The sequence below is a fragment of the Haliotis cracherodii genome, unplaced genomic scaffold, assembly GCF_022045235.1.
Source record: "Haliotis cracherodii isolate W230 unplaced genomic scaffold, xgHalCrac1.p SCAF_6, whole genome shotgun sequence".
NCBI lineage: Eukaryota > Metazoa > Mollusca > Gastropoda > Lepetellida > Haliotidae > Haliotis > Haliotis cracherodii.
In genome coordinates this window covers 38,360,536-38,381,408 of record NW_027266319.1, presented here as the reverse complement: position 1 = coordinate 38,381,408, position 20,873 = coordinate 38,360,536, and the positions used below count along the sequence as shown (strand labels likewise).

At 38.7% G+C, this 20,873-nt stretch overlaps 1 protein-coding gene and 1 long non-coding RNA gene across 2 annotated transcripts in view; one reads left to right on the top strand and one right to left on the bottom strand.

Moving 5' to 3' along the window:
• Positions 1 to 20,873, bottom strand: part of LOC139446420 (voltage-dependent calcium channel subunit alpha-2/delta-3-like) — a 312,880-nt gene that overhangs the window by 167,131 nt on the left and 124,876 nt on the right. The gene's annotated exons all lie outside the window — the stretch shown is intronic.
• Positions 6,926 to 9,702, top strand: LOC139446771 (uncharacterized). Its single transcript, XR_011651931.1, has 3 exons — positions 6,926 to 7,107; positions 8,497 to 8,553; positions 9,656 to 9,702. It is a non-coding gene; the product is annotated as an uncharacterized lncRNA (long non-coding RNA).

Genomic DNA, 20,873 nt, shown 5'->3' with positions numbered 1-20,873 from the left:
ACCAACAAGGCCCATCTACCACTAATTAGTGACGTGTTAAGCGAACTGAGAAATTTCACTCAGTGTCAAGTGTCACTGACAATCAGCGGCGAATCAACACAATCACTGGTGACGCTTCAACCTTGTTAAACTTGCACTATGTTAATCTTACCTGTCCATGTAATTTGCACCAACCCTGTCTGTATAACAAACATTGCTAATACGTTAAAATATCCTGCAATAGCAATCACCTGCACCAAAGTGCTACGCTTATGGTTCTTATAATTTTAAATATATCTAGTGAAAGCTGTAACTAAAATAACACAATATTGGAATATATCATTCTGATAAAATAATAATTTCAGATACAATTCTTCCTACAATTGGATCAAAATGTTTTGAAGTTGTATCATTGGGTACTTTTTAACTGAATCACTGGTAGATGCGAGAAGAAACATGTATAACCGTGTATGTGTACTGTGTTTTGTTTCAGCCAAGATGGCAGACATTTCCGAGCAAAAACGTAAACAACAAACAACGTATATAAGCTACCAAAATGTCTCTGGAGTGATTTGAAGCTTGAAATATGAATAGTAACTTAAGGATTTTGACTCTTTGATATCATTGTACCACTCTTGCTGGTAAATGTCTTAACATCTCTGTTTAAACAGTGAGTGAGTGAGTGAGTTGGGTTTAACGCCGCTTTTAACAGTATACCAGTCATATCACGGCGTGCCAGCTTAATGTTTGAGGAAAGCCCCAAGTGATGCAGGTCTCAGACGTTTACCACTTCGGTGAAACCCACGAGCACGGGTATGGTGCTGACAAACCTAGAAACATAATCGGGGCGAACCCTGGATTCGAACCCACAACCATAGGTTTCTGGCGTGTCCAAGGGACGCAACTCTGCACAGCGAATTGTGGCGCCTTAGACGACTGGGCCACCCGTGTTTAAACAGACACAGGACACCATGCTTGTCATATGAACCCATATGAACTCTGTACAATGTGTGACCAGGTCATTGCATGGATAGTGCTCATTGTTATCACAGTTACTGCTGGACAAGATTTGACTGTCTGCAGGATGCGATGACCTTGCTGGGACACTGCTGACTCTGCATAACCCAACATTCACTCACTCACTCTCGCTGCCGATCAATATGAGGTGAGATGAAATGGAGTTTATCATGACGCTCAAGACTATTGCATTTATGTTGCCATGTGCATACTTGTACATGCCTTGACTAATTTTCAGTTACTATTACCATGTACAGTGGATTCCAGAACAAACAAAAAATACCTTTAAATTGATGTCTTGGAAATCAGAACTGCGAAATAGATTGGCATGATGTGAGTTTATGATGACGAGTGAATCATATTTCCCTTTAATCATATTTCATGAAAATAAGTCTGCTGCTTCTCATGTGATAAATGTCTTCAGCACAATTAAAATTTCTCTTCAAATTTCTGATTAGTTCTTGAACCAGAAATAGAAAATATTCTGATTTCAATTCAAACATCTTTGTTTCTTATATGTCTGGAAAGGATATTATTAATCTGTCTATAAAAATGAATAATGATATGTTGATTTGTGAAATAAATGATAAACCCAGACCTCACCTTTTGATAATTTTTTTCAATTTTGAACACATTACACCGTATATTTGATACATATATAAAAGAATGTTATTTAACAAAATCTGAACAAACTGTACATCCTAATCCAATTTTTGCCAATTTAAAACTAATCCAATTTAAAACACTGTCTGCAAGCAGCACACATATATTTTCTGTGAGTCTTTGAAGATTTAATCTCTTCTAAATCTTGATCTCGCAACATCAGGCCATTGCCGCATCCATTAATGCCTTTGCATTAAACTATGGACAGAGCTTTAGTCCAGCATGTAAACCCACAATAACTCTCTCCCTTTCACTCTGAGATCAACAGGCAGATCCCTTGACATGACTGTCATTAACCCATAGAGGTCTACGTGCAATGACAAAACATGTTGTATCTTTTTTTGCGAAAAAAATTCTGAAATGTATACAGACAAACAGTATGTTGAATGAATCATAATTTCATGCTGATTTCAAAGAATGGCCATTGGATGGTATTTGTTATGAAAACAATGAATTTCGCTGAACATTTCCAGCACAAGACGAGTTAAATGCACAGGAGATGTGTGAAATCAATTTATGCCTACTTGGAGTCTCTCTACCTGCAAGGACAACCAGGAAGGGCCCTTGAAACATTTTATCTGGCCATCTATCAACAGATGTTCAATAACAGCGATGAAGAATGACACATGAACACCAATTGAGTACAGTGGGTAAAAGTTGAACTTTGTGGGTGAAAGGGCCAAGTCGTGAACTGTGCCATGAGAAACATCCTGCATATGAATTAATAATCTTTGTGTTGAAGAGGTCCAGGGGAAATCAATACGGAGGAAATCGGACACTCAAGGGGCAATATGACACTCCTTGGTCAACAGAAGCTGTCTAATGAGTTATGGCCATTGAGTGTCAAATTACATACGGAAATTAAACTTGCAATGCTTCATTTTCCCAGCTAGCAAATGACAAATTCCTTATTGCTCGAGGCTTGATATCCATTTTCCTGTTCAATAACAGCTGGATGTGAGTTTGTTATATGTTCTAAATTTTCAGTAAAGACAATTGTAGTAAGCTGAAACCTTTTCTTGAAATTGAACTTAAAATTCTTCTAAATGCTTATGTGAATTTGATGGGCTTTTTCAAGAGAACTATATTGTCTTCGAAATCTGATCATTGTCAGGAACACGCCTACTCAAGTTCTATTAATGTAGGAATACTAACTTAGATATTGGAATATAAAATGAAGTTAGGCATCATCAGTTTGTGGGAAAGCAGCCCCAGACATCTTGTTATTGCTACAGCATGAATTACAAGTTGTGACATGTTTTGGTCATAGACTTCTCTAGATGGAAAGGTTCACCGGAAATAAACCCTTCCTCAAAACTTTCTCAGTTGGTAGTTAAGTGGATGAATGGCAGAGAGATTGTTTGTTGGTTTGTTTGTTGTATAACGCCTCACTCAGCAATAGTCCAGCTATATGATGGCGGTCTGTAAATAATCGAATCTGGACCAGACGATCCAGTGACTGACATCATGAGCATCGGTCCACGGAATTGGTATACAATGACATGCATCAACCAAGTCAGCGAGCCAGAGAACCCGATCCCGTTAGTCACCTCTTATGACAAGCATGGGTTGCTGAAGACCTATTCTAACCCAGATTGGGTAAGGTCATTCTGTAAAAAGAGACTACAATGGACACCTAGTATGGGCATTAGGTATTTTACTGATGTGGGGAATAGAACTTTGATCTTGTGTGTAGTGAGATGGCACAGAAGACATGGGCGTTAAATTTACCAAGCTACTGAGTCCTATTTACAAAATGAAACCCAATGGATCTTTAACCCTCGAAAACTCAACACAAACTCCCAACTTATCGGATGCCCCCTTCAATTCACCACAAGGCCTCTAGACTTACCACAAGCACTTAACTCACCACAAGGCCTCTAGACTTGCCACAAGCACTTAACTCACCACAAGGACTCTAGACTTACCACAAGCACATAACTCACCACAAGGCCTCTAGACTTACCACAAGCACTTAACACACCACAAGGCCTCTAGACTTACCACAAGCAATTAAAATTAACTCACCACAAACCCCTAGCAACCCCAACTCACCAAGTCCCCCTTTAAAACTCACCAGCCCCATGAACTCACCACAAGACCCCTTAACTCATCACATGACCCCCATAACAAACTACAAACTGACTGACCTGACCATCCACCCTACAGAACTGACCTCAAGCATGGGCCACAGTTCCTCGCCACAGAAGACTCCCAGGAACCTTCCCTGACCTCAAGCATGGGCCACAGTTCCTCACCACAGAGGACTCCCAAGAACCTTCGCCGACCTCAAGCATGGGCCGAAGTTCCTCGCTACAGAGGACTCCCAGGAACCTTCCCTGACCTCAAGCATGGGCCACAGTTCCTCGCTACAGAGGACTCCCAGGAACCTTCGCCGACCTCAAGCATGGGCCACAGTTCCTCGCCACAGAGGACTCCCAAGAACCTTCCCTGACCTCAAGCATGGGCCACAGTTCCTCGCCACAGAGGACTCACAGGAACCTTCCCTGACCTCAAGCATGGGCCACAGTTCCTCGCCACAGAGGACTCACGGGAACCTTCGCCGACCTCAAGCATGGGCCACAGTTCCTCGCCACAGAGGACTCCCAGGAACCTTCGCCGACCTCAAGCATGGGCCACAGTTCCTCGCCACAGAGGACTCCCAGGAACCCTCCCTGACCTCAAGCATGGGCCACAGTTCCTCGCCACAGAGGACTCACGGGAACCTTCCCTGACCTCAAGCATGGGCCACAGTTCCTCGCCACAGAGGACTCCCAGGGTTCTGACACGCGTGTTTTACACAACAAATTTCCTCATCAGTCAAAGACAACATTTTTTGTAAATCATGAGCCATTTCACGAAGACTAGCTGGTGAAGCTTTGCTATAATGACTGTTAAGAAATGAATAGCAAAATGTCTCTCGTTATGAGGCCTCATGGGAATTCAATCTTCAACAAAAGTTACCATGGGCTCGCACCATTCATGAGCTGAACAACTTTGTCACACAGTTTCTTCCAGTGCTGACGATGACTGTACCTGCTACAGGTTTTTGGCAGACTCATTTCTACAGCAAAGTGCCAGTGACAATGGAGAATGGGCCTCGCCAGGCCTATTACAGTATTGACAATTTCAGAAATTCAATATGTTATATGCTTCTCTTGGAACACAGGGATTTCACTGCAAAATAGATCAATTACACAAACTTGAACATATAAGATTTCAAGAAGATAAAATAAGAACGCTCGATCCTTTCTATAAATATATTTAGGAACTGGTGTTTCTGAATAATGCACTTTCTGAAATTTTTTACTCGTCTCAAATTCTGAACAAATACATATACTCATTTACATATATATTAGTTTCTTTGAAAGAATTTTTGCAGAACTTCTGCAAACATCCAATTACAGAAAGAATGAATATTAACCATGTTCAAATAGATAGATCATTCAGTTTGACGACACTAATTGTTTCATCACGTTTTTTTTGGCTTTTCAACTAACTTACCTCTTGAACATTGCATATGATATGGCATTGGGAATTTGACTCTATTTGTACTAGTATATGAGACTTTGTTACAGACAACAAATTCTTTAAGTACAATGAATGGGTATTGATGGGGATTGGTGTCATAACAAGAACTAACTATGGAAATAATATAAAGTATGTCTCTATATTATCACCAGCTCTATATTATCGGTAAATCTCGTAATCCATATTCCCTGATTACTGTGTATTTATGTAAATCTAAGCACGATATTTCATCGCATGATCGAATACAGGACTTAATGCAGTATGTCACAGCTACTCGTAAGTATACAACTTTTTTATGATAGTTGATGGAATGTTTTTGAAGCGGAATTACCCCTTCCTCCAATCAAAACTGGTTAGAAAATAATCCACTTGTTTGGATGATATCCTTGACCCAACAGAGGTCGTATGAATACTGATAATCCAAAACAGGACGGATGTAAACCACATGATCCACACGTATCACACCACAAAATAATGATACCGTGATAATATAGAGTTGCCCGGGCTTGAGCCGCTAATGACAGGTACTTTGTTTACCAAACTCAGTAAATCATCATCGATTAATCCTAATTGATGTGTCATAAAAGTTGAACAAAAAAAAAGAAACATTTTGCATATAACATATTTAATGTGTTAGTAAGCATTTGCCATTACGATCCATTATAAATTAACTACCGCAATAATATAGCATACCATGCTAACATACGACAATCAAGTTGCCCATTTGTAGTCAAAGATAGGTCTAAAGCACAGGAAATTACATGCTGGGTAGGTAGGTCTCTTCATAAAGCCTGTCGAAGACTTCTTTCCATATTAGTATTGGAATACAGGGCTATGGCCTATTCACAATATTGAGCGAATGGCCTGTTCATGTTAATTCAGCAAAGCTGGTCTATTAGCTATTCAGATTACTTTCAAGACATAGACTAGACCTTAAATGCAGGGCTGAAAGTTTCAGAAGTCATTTTCCTAAATACATTTAAGCCTCATAGATTCATAAGATATTAAAGGTTAAGTCAACATGTTTTCTAAAGTATTTTGAATTTTCATCAGTGCCACTCAATATGAAGAGCCACATCTTCACAAATGTAAAATTAATGAATGCCTTAATCTTTAAGTGACATGGCTTTTGGTTTTTCATTGGGGTTTGCTATTTTGATGTCATAAGTCTTCTACTTAATTGAGATGACTAATACTAGCTATTAACCCTTTGGCTGCCACATATAACTAGCAAGTGTACTATTGCTGTGGAGAGTCTATTTGAGAGTGATGTTGTGAAACTGCATGCGTTCGTCGAAAAATGACGTAACATGACAATGGTAAAACTAACAATTTTCAAATTTCACATTATGAAAGTTCAATCATACCCCCAACTGACTGTGTAAACATTATATAGCATTAACTTGATTTAGAGTATCTAACATATTGACAAATGTATCAATATGTCAATCAGCATTATGTCGGGGCGGTGAGGTAGCCCAGTCATTTTAAAATAGCTGTTGAACCTGGCTGTTATGCCAAGGTAGAATATACCCAACTCCCATTACAGAGTTCCCTCGCTATTGCGCCCTTCAATATAGCGCTAACTTTGTTATACCTTTGGTTATAGGTAGCACTGCCTTATTATTACATACATAAGATAGCTATGCGATAAATCACAAAGAACAATCCCAGATAGCATTCAGACGTTGGCCCAACGTCGGCAATGGTTGGCAGTGTCGCGGTCGGATTTTATACGTTGGCCCAACGTTGTTACAACGTTAGGTCGCATTTCGGAAATTATTTCCAAGGGGCGCTACTCGTAATTGACAGCTTCACAGAGAGGGCGCTGCGTTTTTTGCGCCTCTCAACGAGCAGACGACGCGACACAAGCACAGGCTCGATCATCGGAATACTGTTTTCCTCGAATATATAGAGGTAAGTGTTTAATCAATATCTAATATGATGTACAAACAGTACCCGAGAATAAAACAACCATTGTTCATTCAGAAATATCAACACGAGTAATTATTTTCCAGAAATTGAAAACACCACAAACTTCATGACCCGAAGCCAAATAGGAACATATGTCTACTAGCTTACTATTACTAGCACACCCAAAAAAAAGGTCGCGCTTGTCCGTATCATAAAGTTTGTCGTTATCGTGAGGACAAGTTAGTGCAAAGAAATGTGCACCGTGTCGCGTAAGTTCAGATGGAGAGTCGATCTCAGCTGTTTCTAACAGTTGGTGGTCACCGGACAGCGAGCGACCACATGACTACCTAAACAAACACTGACTGTGGTATTTGTAAATGAATACTGGTTGTTTCTATTCTCGTGGAAGTTTAAAAATAACAAGCAAACTCAACTGAAAAGGTCAATTTCGTTCTCGCTTGTGCAATTTTACGGTCAAAAAGATCAACTAAACTGAACAATTCAGAACGAGGCTTCCAAAACTCAAAGCATTCCGTGTACATGATAAAATAATACCATGCAGACTCCTACTGATCAGTGTACGGAGCTTTTCCCTGTTGTCGGCAACATCGCGAGTTCAGTTTTCGATCACAAATCAGTGGTCGTGGGATTGTGTTTGTTGTTATTTGAAAGGGATTGATAATGGCATAATCGCTTTTTTATTTGTGCATACCGCGGGGGAGTAATGTTTAGAACGAAGGGGGAGTAATGGTTAGAACGAAGGGAACGTATTGGATTAGATTGGGTACGAAATAGTCATGAAATCATTTCCGATTGAGAATAATATATTTCAATAAATATTTACAGAGCTGTTTCAGCTTCATCTGGTGTTGTCTCCGATATCGCATTTTGTTAATTTTTCCAACGTTACTATCTTTGTAAATGTTAGAACTTAGATATCATGGCATATTTATATGGAAAATATTCATATTTATATTTTTAAAATAAAATAGAATCTAAAATCACGATTTTAATTTAATACCAGTGTTAACACTTCTATTACTTATTGGAAGGTCAATTCATAATCTTATTCAACATTCATGCTTCCAACATTGGAACTCTTTATTTGGCAATATATATTTTTCATTTATTTGTTTATTTTTCACATCAGATTTTAGAAACTTTGCCAACATATGCATGCTATTTTGCATTATTTTTTACTTGATCACAAGTTTGTGAGGTACAGCAGAAACGTAAAGTTATTGCTTTTGAATAATTACAGTTGATTTCTATTGGCTGATAAAACTATTTGCCCAAAATAACACCACTCACATCATACTGTTAGTAAATCAGATTTATCTCTACTGATTTATTTGAGAATGTGATACTTTGAGGTTTCTATTTTTCTTTCAGGTGGAGTTTACAGTATTGTGGAAGCATATTTGTTTACATCACATCACAGCCAGAAAGGTATACATGATGCAATAATATATTCAAACATCTTCAATAATAAAAATTTAGATGATTCTTATTTAATTACACCCCCAATCTAAAAGGGCGGGTGATCAAGTTTATCTGTCCGTCCTTCCTTCCAAAGACATTTTTTTGTGTGAGTGCAGTGCAAAGTTTGATTTTGATATGTATATTTTCTGAAAAAATAAGATTCTTTAAATGTTTTTAACTTCAAATATTTCTTTTTATTTCAACCTTTGTGCGACTTATCACTTGAACACTACTTCATGGATTCTTTTCCAATTATGGGTACAGTTTCTACACCCACAGGAGAGGTGCAGTGCGAAGTTTGGTTTTGATTAGTGTATTTTCTAAGAAAATATAGCTTTTGTTATGATTTGAACTTAAAATATTTTTTATTTCAACAATTGTGCTACCTATAACTTGAGATCTACTAGAGAGCATGGATTCTGTCCAAATTTAACGAACACTTTTATATTAAAAAATGGGATGCACAGCAAAGGTTGATTTTGATATGTGTATTTTATTAAACAATATAATTTCTGTACATGTTTTGAACTTAAAATGTTTGTTTTTTAATTCAACATTGTGCGACCTTTAACTTGAGAACTGCTGCATGGATTCTTTCCAAATTTAAGAAACACTTTCTATACTAATAAAAGAGGTACAGTGAAAATGTTGATTTTGATATGTGTATTTTCAGAAAAAAATATGATTTGTTTCATGTTTTGAACTTAGAATTATTTTCTTCAACATTTGTGAGACCTATAACTTGATGTGCAGTGCAAAGTTTGATTTTGATAATTATGCTTTTTCTATGTTTTAAACTTTGAAAAATGAATGAGTCGTTACTCTTGTTCATTTAGTGTTAATAGCTTTTCTGCCTATCTATGATTCAAGAGCATCATGGTATTACTGTCTATGCTTCCTTCCCAGTTTTAGCAGTTTTTAACAGTTTTATGACTTGGATGGGTGGAGGTAGCACTGCTGAAACTTTTTTTCATACATCAAATTATTATTTAGGGGAAGGCAACCATTTTGTATGTAAAAAATGTCCCTTGCCTTATCATTATTATAATTGTGTCATTGTTTTATTCAGTTACCAAGGCACACGGAGAGACCGTGGATACAGTTGAAGATCATCCCTTTGATAAGTTCTTCTGACATCTGAGGATTGAAAAGGCTCCTCAACCACTCAGCCCAAGTTCTGATTTATCATGTAACAAATAAATAAAGGTCACCGAAACCAGAATTCTATTGTCATTTTGTTGCTGTTATCATATTTTTTAATAGATCAAGTATATTGATCATAGGACATCCGATGCATGGACTATTTTGCTTGTCTCAGCGTTGCCCTAATGCTGAATGTATGGGGTAAGGCCAAGAAAAATTAAACGTTTCAATTTGTGGCAGGCTTATTGTCTGATGGTTTTTAATTTGCAAACTTGTGGGAAAATCATTTATCTTTTAATAGTGTTGAAACATTTGTGAACAATTTGCACATAGTCTTGAAAATGGTTTTGGAAAGTAAATATTATAGCACCAAATTGCACGTGTAATTTAAAACATTTTGAATTTTTTCTTGGCCCTATTTCAAACTATGTCTGCCGAGGTACCCTGCCAGAAGAGAGCGCATTTAATTGGCATGTTCTTTCATGGAATGAGTTCAGAGTGAATCTAACTTGCAGAATGTATTGCTTGTTACCTGATGTCTTAACTACCTTGGTACAAACATTTCAGGCTGCCTGGGAGGTATAGTGAGGAATAAAACAGACGTAATCCAACGTTGGCCATCAACGTTGGGCCAATGTTGGCTATCAACGTTGGCCCAACGTCATTTTGACCGACGGCCCAACGTTGGGCCAACGTTGGCTGAACATCGTTGTCCCAACGTTGGGTAAACGTTGGCCCAACGTTGTCAAAGAAACGTTGGCCCAACGTTGGGTCAACGTTGGACCAACGATGTTCGGCCAACGTTGGCCCAACGTTGGGCCGCCGGTCAAAATGACGTTGGGCCAACGTTGATAGCCAACGTTGGCCCAACGTAAGTGATAACGTTGGCCCAACGTCTGACTGCTATCTGGGATGAAGAACAAAGCATTGTTTATTTCACAATAAAACATTGTTCTGTCATGACATCATTTCTGGAGATTCGGACATGCGCTTGCAACTTGATGACGTCGTGTGTTTGACAACGTTATTTTTGAGAGGGGAGTGTCTAGTGAGTTGTTCCCCATAGATGTAGCTGGGCAATGCAGAAAAATGTGATGTCCGAACGATCACTTCCAAAAGCAGGAGAGATATATGACAATCGGTATTTGGAGAAAAGGTACAGGTAATCAATTTGAGGAATGTGAGGTGAGGTGAGGTGAAATGGGGTTTAACATCGCGTCCAAGATTATTGCACTTATATAGCAACATGCATGTACATGTGTGTGTTTGTGTGGCTGCTTGTACTAGTCCAGACTGATGCCGATTTAAAGTGCTAGCTCACTGAGATACCATGCCGCAGTTTAACATGAATACCCCACTCAGACACAGTATACTGACTCCGAGCCGACCAGTCCTTGTTTTAAGTCCCTAAATGCTGAGCGCAAGACAGTGTAACAACAAGTACCATCTTTTAACGTCTTATGGTATGACGCGGCCAGGGAATGAACATTGAGGAATGTGAGGATATGTGGGAAATACCCACCTGTGCATAAAAGGGACTTTTGCCATTGCCAAGGGGAAATTCTGTGGAGGGAGTCATCATTATTTAAATAGGGTTTAATATTTTGAAAGCTTGTACATTTTATTAACATCTTTAAAGAGGCTTCACATAATGTTGACGTCTCATATAAGAAATAAAAAATAGAAAAATGAAACGATAAACAACTCCCACACTTCATTTATTTCTTAAGAAGTAAACAAATTCTTGAATGCTAGAAACAATTAATGTAAACAGTGCCCGATGAAACATTAACGCCAAGGGAGGAGCCAGCATTTATGAAGTGGAGTGGTCCAAAATATCAAAGTCCTCTCTCAGATCATTTTACTGCCTACAACATAGCACATTTGACCACACACACACCCCTCCCCCGAACACACCTACCACATCCCTACCATACTACATTTGACACCCCACCCCACCGCACCCCACCGCACCCCACCGCACCCCACCTCACCCCTCCCCACCACCTCTCTTCTGGATCGGCCTATGTACATTGATTTTATTTTGGTCAGGAAAACAAAATGTCTAAATACCGATATGTGCTTTTAGCCCAAACTGGTTATTAAGCTTAGTTTGTGAAATAAAGTTTTACAAGGGTGAAACATAATGGTTTGCGAAATTGTACAAGACCCTACCATAATGGATTGTCAACTTTGGAAGAAACAACATTGACCGTTTTTTAAAATCCATTTTGTACAAACTTACGTACTTTTAATGACAGATTGCATTTAGAAAATATTCAGCTGTGAGGTGAGTTCTCTTCAAAGCAGTTTCAAGATGGTTTCTACGATGGCCATATTGATCCAAGAAGAAAATTCATTTGACAGTATTGATTGTAATGTAAATAGCAAGATTTCCTGGTGATAATGACACCTGCTGACACATTTCATGGAACTAATAATGATAATTATGATTGATTATTCATCTTATTAGTGTCATTATCAATAATAATCATCAAAATGGAATGATTGAACCACTCATGATATGGATGACGATGACAAGACATGAACATTTTATGGTAATTTTTTTAACATGATAATAGTGATGAATGATAATTTTGTGAACATGATGTAATGATTATTTTGTGAACATGATAATTTTGCGAACATGACAACAGTAATTATTTCATGAACATGATAATGAATATTTTGTGAACAACTCTGCTGCAATAACAAAAAAGATGTCACGATGACATGCAATATTCTTGGTGACGACAACGACTTCAAACACCAATGACAGCCTCTCACTCAATAACTCTCCAAGTTCTTCAATAACGTTCTAAATAACCATTAAGGCCAATATCCGGCCCCCTGAAGACGCCGGCTTGACAATATGTTGTTTATACCATCATAACCAGTTCCTGAGTTGATGCAACAAAGCAATTTAGGTCCGATTTCAAGGCTCATCAAGGAAACATGACCGAGCAGCAAACAAAAGCAGATGGTTGAACACAGGGAATGATGGATGAATTTGAAATAAAAGGGGTTCTGTACACCCTAAATAATGCTGAATCCATTTGGTGCTGAGAAACTAGTCCAAAATGCGGTATTTCACCATTAGATTACACAGAAAACATTACCTGACCATACAGTGCAATTATACAGACTTATGGCTCTAACACTGACATTTTCAGCAAGGCATGTTGGGAAATGTTGCAAAACCTTCCTCCATTCTACAGATAATATAAGAAGCATAAAAAAAATATATATATATTTTCTAAATGAGCATTTATCAAATTTTTAACACAAACATCATGTTTCGTAAGATTGGTATTTAATATTTTTAAAAAGTTAATGATGAATATATTCTAATTGGATATTTAATGTGAATCTGTTTTTGGAAATTTAGCCTTCATGATATGTGATTACACAAGTCATTCGGTTTCATAAAACATCATACAAAACTCGTTTAGCCACAGAAATATTTACCTGACATAATCGTTCAAGGAAAATCAATTTTCAGACGTCTGAGACGAATTATTGCTGGAATGAATGTTTGGAATGTGTTTTTTAACCTCTAGAAAAGATGCCATTACTGTCAAAATAGCAATGCCCATGAATCACCCTGGAACTTTCCCAGTGCATTATGGGTACAACAACTGTCTGGCTAAATCAGCCAATATCAAGCACTGGTAATTTTATTTTCAGAGATTTTCATATTCTTATATTCATTTTAAGCTAACTCTATTTTCACCTGTTATCAGACACAGAATGATTCATTATTTAGTGGGCAACGTCATACCCTGGAGGAGTGAAGTGAAGTGAAACGGGGTTTAACGTCGCGTCCAAGATTATTGCACTTATATAGCGCTTGTACAGACACAGTATACTGACCTCGAGCCGACCAGTCCTTGTTTTAGTCCCTAAATGCTGAGCGCCAGACATGGTAACAAGTACCATCTTTTAACGTCTTTTGGTATGACGCGGCTGGGGATCAAACCCCGGACCTTCCGCTCTCCGGGCGGACGCTCTACCACTAGACCATGGAGGCAGTCCCCTACCAAATGGGTATTTAGTCCATGGAGGGTGGTCATTAAGAAACGTAGACAATACAAAGGGGTGTAGGAATGTTCAGTTTGGTATTTTGTCCATGCAGGGTGGACATTAAGAGATAAAGACAATACAAAGGGGTGTAGGAATGTTCTATAGGGTATTTAGTCCATAGAGTGTGGACATTAAGAAATATAGACAATACAAAGGGGTGTAGGAATGTTCTATAGGGTATTTAGTCCATAGAGTGTGGACATTAAGAAATATAGACAATACAAAGGGGTGTAGGAATGTTCTATAGGGTATTTAGTCCAGAGAGTGTGGACATTAAGAAATATAGACAATACAAAGGGGTGTAGGAATGTTCTATAGGGTATTTAGTCCAGAGAGTGTGGACATTAAGAAATATAGACAATACAAAGGGGTGTAGGAATGTTCAAAAGAGCATTTAGTCCATGGAGGGTGGATATCAGGTAATATAGACAATACAAAGGGGTGTAGGAATGTTCAAAAGAGCATTTAGTCCATGGAGGGTGGATATCAGGTAATATAGACAATACAAAGGGGTGTAGGAATGTTCAAAAGAGCATTTAGTCCATGGAGGGTGGATATCAGGTAATATAGACAATACAAAGGGGTGTAGGAATGTTCAAAAGAGCATTTAGTCCATGGAGGATGGATATCAGGTAATACAGACAATACAAAGGGGTGTAGGAATGTTCAAAAGAGCATTTAGTCCATGGAGGGTGGATATCAGGTAATATAGACAATACAAAGGGGTGTAGGAATGTTCAAAAGAGCATTTAGTCCATGGAGGGTGGATATCAGGTAATACAGACAATACAAAGGGGTGTAGGAATGTTCAAAAGAGCATTTAGTCCATGGAGGGTGGATATCAGGTAATATAGACAATACAAAGGGGTGTAGGAATGTTCAAAAGAGCATTTAGTCCATGGAGGGTGGATATCAGGTAATATAGACAATACAAAGGGGTGTAGGAATGTTCAAAAGAGCATTTAGTCCATGGAGGGTGGATATCAGGTAATATAGACAATACAAAGGGGTGTAGGAATGTTCAAAAGAGCATTTAGTCCATGGAGGGTGGATATCAGGTAATACAGACAATACAAAGGGGTGTAGGAATGTTCAAAAGAGCATTTAGTCCATGGAGGGTGGATATCAGGTAATATAGACAATACAAAGGGGTGTAGGAATGTTCAAAAGAGCATTTAGTCCATGGAGGGTGGGTATCAGGTAATATGGACAATACAAAGGGATGTAGGAATGTTCAAAAGAGCATTTAGTCCATGGAAGGTGGGTATCAGGTAATATAGACAATACAAAGGGGTGTAGGAATGTTCAAAAGAGCATTTAGTCCATGGAGGGTGGGTATCAGGTAATATGGACAATACAAAGGGATGTAGGAATGTTCAAAAGAGCATTTAGTCCATGGAAGGTGGGTATCAGGTAATATAGACAATACAAAGGGGTGTAGGAATGTTCTATAGGGTATTTAGTCCATAGAGTGTGGACATTAAGAAATATAGAAAATACTAAGGGGTGTAGGAATGTTCAAATGGGTATTCAGTCTATGGAGTGTGGACATCGGGAAATATAGACAATACAAAGGTGTGTAAGAATGTTCAAATGGGTATTCAGTCTATGGAGTGTGGATATCAGGTAATACAGACAATACAAAGGGGTAAAAGAATGTTCAAAAGAGCATTTAGTCCATGAAGACGGGCCATGTTTGGCAAGGCCGTATAGACACATGATTACATGGATCTTTGGTCAGTGTGTAATAACCATTAAGAGGGCCACACAAGCAGCCCTCAGCCATTCAGCAAGTTCAACAGGGCATAATTGCACTGTTCAACTCTCCTAATTAATCCCATTCAAACCATAAAGTGCTTGTCTCCTTGACCAAATGACTGGCGGGAGTCTGCAATGACAGCCTCTATGTTTGCCTTCTCTTTATTACAGTAATGATGTTAAACATGGCAAACTATCACAGCCCACAGCGGTCCATTCTCATCATAGGACGATGAGCCGTTGTCCCAAAAGGGATCAATTGATGTCTTGTCTACCCCTGGCACAGTTCTGACCGACCATTTTGCACAAGGAATTCCCAAGACTCGGAGCCAATGTCAGGAGTGGACATACTTCCTGTAGGTTACTAGGCAACAAATGAAGTAAACGAACAATTATTCTGATGACTTCTTTGAATAATTAGCTTTAAAAGCATCATCTGCCTCTAATTGATTTGACTGGACGTGACTGTCCATCCACTTATGACCAGATGGTTGACTATTTGGCAACAACTGGACACCAAGATGCAAATTTGGCCTCTCAAGGGTATCAGTGACCAGAGTGGGGTGTGATAAAACTGCTGCCAAGTTCATGGATCAGATAATATTGTCTTAGGAGATTAATTTTTGAAGTACTTTACTATGCTGTGACAATGAAATCATTGAAGGTTTAAGAAATGCTTCTGTGCTGGGTTTAACATGGAACCATGAACAAAGAAATGATTTGTAGTATTGCATTATGACTGCAAACTGGAATAATATTGTTTATTGGATACTACTGCATAAATGTTGCATAAGGTTGCAAGACATTATGGTAGGCATAATTACCAAAGATACTTACAGACATAATTTTTCACACAATCTCTTTGGATACTGAATAATTGAATATATTGATTATGATGTTGCATAAAGTACAAAAGACTGTTGCATTTAATACTGTGATTAATGACCCGTGAATAGATCTTCAGCAACCCACGCTTACCGTAAAAGGCGACTTTGCTTGTCGTACAAGACCACCAACGGGATCGGGTGGTCAGACTCGCCGACTTTTATTATGCATGTCATCGATCCCAGTTGCATGGACCCATGCTCATGATATCAATCACTGAATTTTCTGTTCCAGACTCAATTATTTACATACCGCTGTCATAAAGCTGGACTATTGCTGAGTGAGGCGTTAAACAACAAACCAACCAACCAACAACTAGGATTAATAATCCACAAACAGTGCACACAATATTTGATAAGTTTGCATACAATACTGGTAAACAATGTTGTATACAATACTGGCTAATAATGTTGCAGACAATATCTGCACATGATATTCCACATAATACTGGCATGTCATTATAGCACAAAAATACTGGCACATGATATTATACAAAATACTTGCGTTTGATACTGTATACAATACTGGTAAATAGAGAATCTCACCCGAGTGTCTTTTGATATCAAATATATCAACATGAGTTGATAAAAGTGGGAAAACTCAAAGGTTGACCAGGATTTTTTTCCACTTTTATCAACGATTGTTGATATATTTGATATCAAAAGACACGAGGGTGGGATTTTATTTATCATCCAACATCATTCTTCCAACTTTTTAAGTTTGTAGAAAGTAATAAGCAGTGTCTTAAGTGTAAAAAGTACTGCTAACAGCTTCAGTAGCAGAGCCATTAGTGATGACATTTGATTGTGATGTCATGGTAACCAATGACGTCGCAATGGTCTGCAAAGCATTGTGATGCAATTTCATTGCAGCGATATCTACAGTACAGATATGGCTTGACACTGTAGATATCGCTTGATCTTACCCATGCGATATCTCCTGTGGGAGCCAGTTTTGGATGATAAATAATGTTGCCCACAATACTTGCACATGATATTACACACACTACTGACACATGATGTATTACACAAAACTTTGGCAGATACAGTAGCTCATAAGGCTGCACACAATACTTGCTTGTAATGTTGTACACAAAAAAGACAACAAATGTTGCATATACTTCTACTCTGTGTTCTAAACACCAAAACAACTGAATCTCAGAGCAAGGAGAGTCGGTTTTTCATGTGCAACTTCATCCCACATAAATTCTTTTATGTGACCCCTAAACGCCATCACTGACATGTGCTTCCCCCTAAATGAAATATTTACCTAGACGCAAGATTAGCATTAGCTTTTTAGCAGCTTAAGGAAAAATCAAAGGACATTTTCAGAGGCTTTCTAGTAAAAAAAAACAAATCCTCCAGCAACGAAGAAGGGATTTACAGTTTACAGTATTTGAAAATCATTTAACTAAATCGATCCCCCATTTAATATCTGTCAACGCTCCTTAAACGATGAATAATGATCAACATAGTTGAATCGGAACTGGCATACCAATTCCAAATCAATTATTCAGTATCCAAACAAATCAAAGCAGTGACATTTCAACAGTGTATGGTCTCATTTATTCCCAATTTGCAAAAGAAAAAAGGGTTCTTTGTTGTTTGTGTGTATTTTCAACTCATTCATCTTGCATCTATTGAGTTGTCCCCCTGATCTGGAGGGCTGTGGTATTGCCACGACCAGACAGCACTTTGACAGTAAAGCATTGGAGTTGACCTGCAAGATCCTAGTTTCGACATTTGGAGGGCTCTTGCTTGTCTACGAGTCACCATTAGCGACAATGACACCACACTTACACATGCAAATATCTCTAAAAGCTTTTGTTTTGCATTACATGAATGACAATGGAGACTTAAAAGCTGGAGAGTGGAAATCCAAAAAAGTCCTTAAATCCTTATGTTGGAATTAGTGCTGGTTAACGGATGCAGTAGATGTCTGTGTGAAAGGTGCAGATTGGATGGAGTGTCTGCAGCTGTTTTAACAGTGTTGTACCACCATTGTGACATGATGGACTGCTGCATGACCTTCCTGGCCCAAGGTCATTGTTCTCATGGATACCTATCTAGATGAGTATCTGACACCTGGAACATTCCCACCTGGTACCCACTTATACAACTGGAATGTCATCCCAACAACTGTGTATACTATCTGGTACCCATTTACTGAGCGGACTGACACCGGGAACCTACACTCAACTACTATAGAAACTATCTGGTACCCATGTACTGAGTGGACTGACACAAGGAACCTACACTCAACTACTATAGAAACTATCTGGTACCCATGTACTGAGTGTTATGACACCAGGAACCTACACTCAACAACTGTATAAACTATCTGGTACCCATGTACTGAGCGGACTGACACCAGGAACCTACACTCAACAACTGTAGAAACTATCTGGTACCCATGTACTGAGTGGACTGACACCAGGAACCTACACTCAACAACTGTATAAACTATCTGGTACCCATGTACTGAGCGGACTGACACCAGGAACCTACACCCAACAACTGTATAAACTATCTGGTACCCATGTACTGAGCGGACTGACACCAGGAACATTCCCACCTGGTACCCACTTATACAACTGGAATGTCATCCCAACAACTGTAGAAACTATCTGGTACCCATCTTCTGAGTGTACTGACACCAGGAACCTACACCCAACAACTGTTTAAACTATCTGGTACCCATCTACTGAGTGGAACTTACACCAATAACAATCCCATCTGGTACCCATCTATACAACTTGTAGTTAAAACCAGGTTTAGCACCATGCAGCCTTAACCCTCTTGGTGCCACGGGACCATATATGGTCCCTCACTTTTCACACCCGCATAGTGCCAGGGGACCATATATGGTCCCGAGAAAATGCCCTTTTTAAACTGTGAATTTTTATATTTAACACTGAGTGCGCAAAGTCAAAACTATAACCACCATCACCCCAATCATCTTAGCTTTAACATCGTGTAACTCATACTTTGTACAATGCTACGGATTGCGAATTATGGCGAGATTAGTAAAGTGGCTACTGCTCTTCTCGGCCTTTTTCTGCCATGTTTGAACACCAAGCGAATGACTGCGAATTTTGATTATGCACCCATGTCACAAACACGTAAATATTTTCAGACAAAATCCTTGTTCATAAGAAAAAATATGTCCTGAGTGGTCAGAAAGACATATTTTTCCCAACTGTATACTTATTCACGTAAATACAATTCTGTTCACTCCTTTATGAACAAGTTTATTTACACGTTTTGTATATTTTTATCGACTATCGGTAATGGCGGAATGGTCGGTACTCATGAGAAAACGACAGTGTATATTTCCATTACATTTATGAAGTTCATTGAATGAAATTATGACCATCATCACTCTAATCATCTCAACATTAATATCGTGTAACTCATATTGTATGCAGTGCTACGGATTGCGAAATATGGCGAGATTAGTAATGTGGTTACCGCGCTTCTCGATCTTTTTCTGCCATGTTGAACTTCATGCGAATGAAGGCAATTTTGTATTATGCACCCATGTCACATACACGTAACTATTATTATATCAGACAGTCAATTTGGAAAAAGAAATCTGATCGGACTGGTCAGAAGGATTTACTAGTCCCCACTGTACAGTTATTGGCGTAAGAGTACTAGTTAACGTTTAGTCGGCCACGGAAGTTTTTTGTTCAAGTATTGCATTTGTTTATCGACTGTGTCATGGCGATTTAGCACGGCGCTAGAGACAGAACGACAGTGCAGATTGTCTTTTTGTTTATGATGCTGATTTACAGAAAATATTCAATTCAAAGATATGGAAAGATAGCTATAATAGTTAATATTAAGATGGTATAGTGTATATTTATGGGCAGGGGGTTCGTGATCAAAACCTAAACATTGAATGGCCAAGCGCGAAGTGATCGACAGGGCACGTTCGCATCATATCTGTGCCGCGATTTCTTGTTTACCGGTTGTCCTACATACTCGCCCGTTCAGACAAATAACTGCTACTTTTTTCATATGAAATGACTAAGAGTCATGTGTGATTGCTCAAACTACCTGACCGTGTGAGTGACTTGACCTAACTGTTTCACATTTTGGAGATTTCAAAAGTGTGGCCACGACATCTAACGTGAGTCGACGCCATATTGTAAACAAATTGTGTCAAGGTCGGTTCCACATGTGGTAGCCCGGCCCCCGTTTCTGTCGATGGTACACGCGATACAAGCATAATGCAACTACTGAAAACATCAACATAACTTCTACAATGATGACATCAATACCTTTTTGCATTTGGATTAACCGCTTATGGATACGCTGTGCTGTTAAGTTCAATTTGGATTTGTTTTTCCTTTCATTGAAACTGTGATAATGGCGGTGTGATTGGTTTGCTGAAATAGTATTTTCCATGTGTCT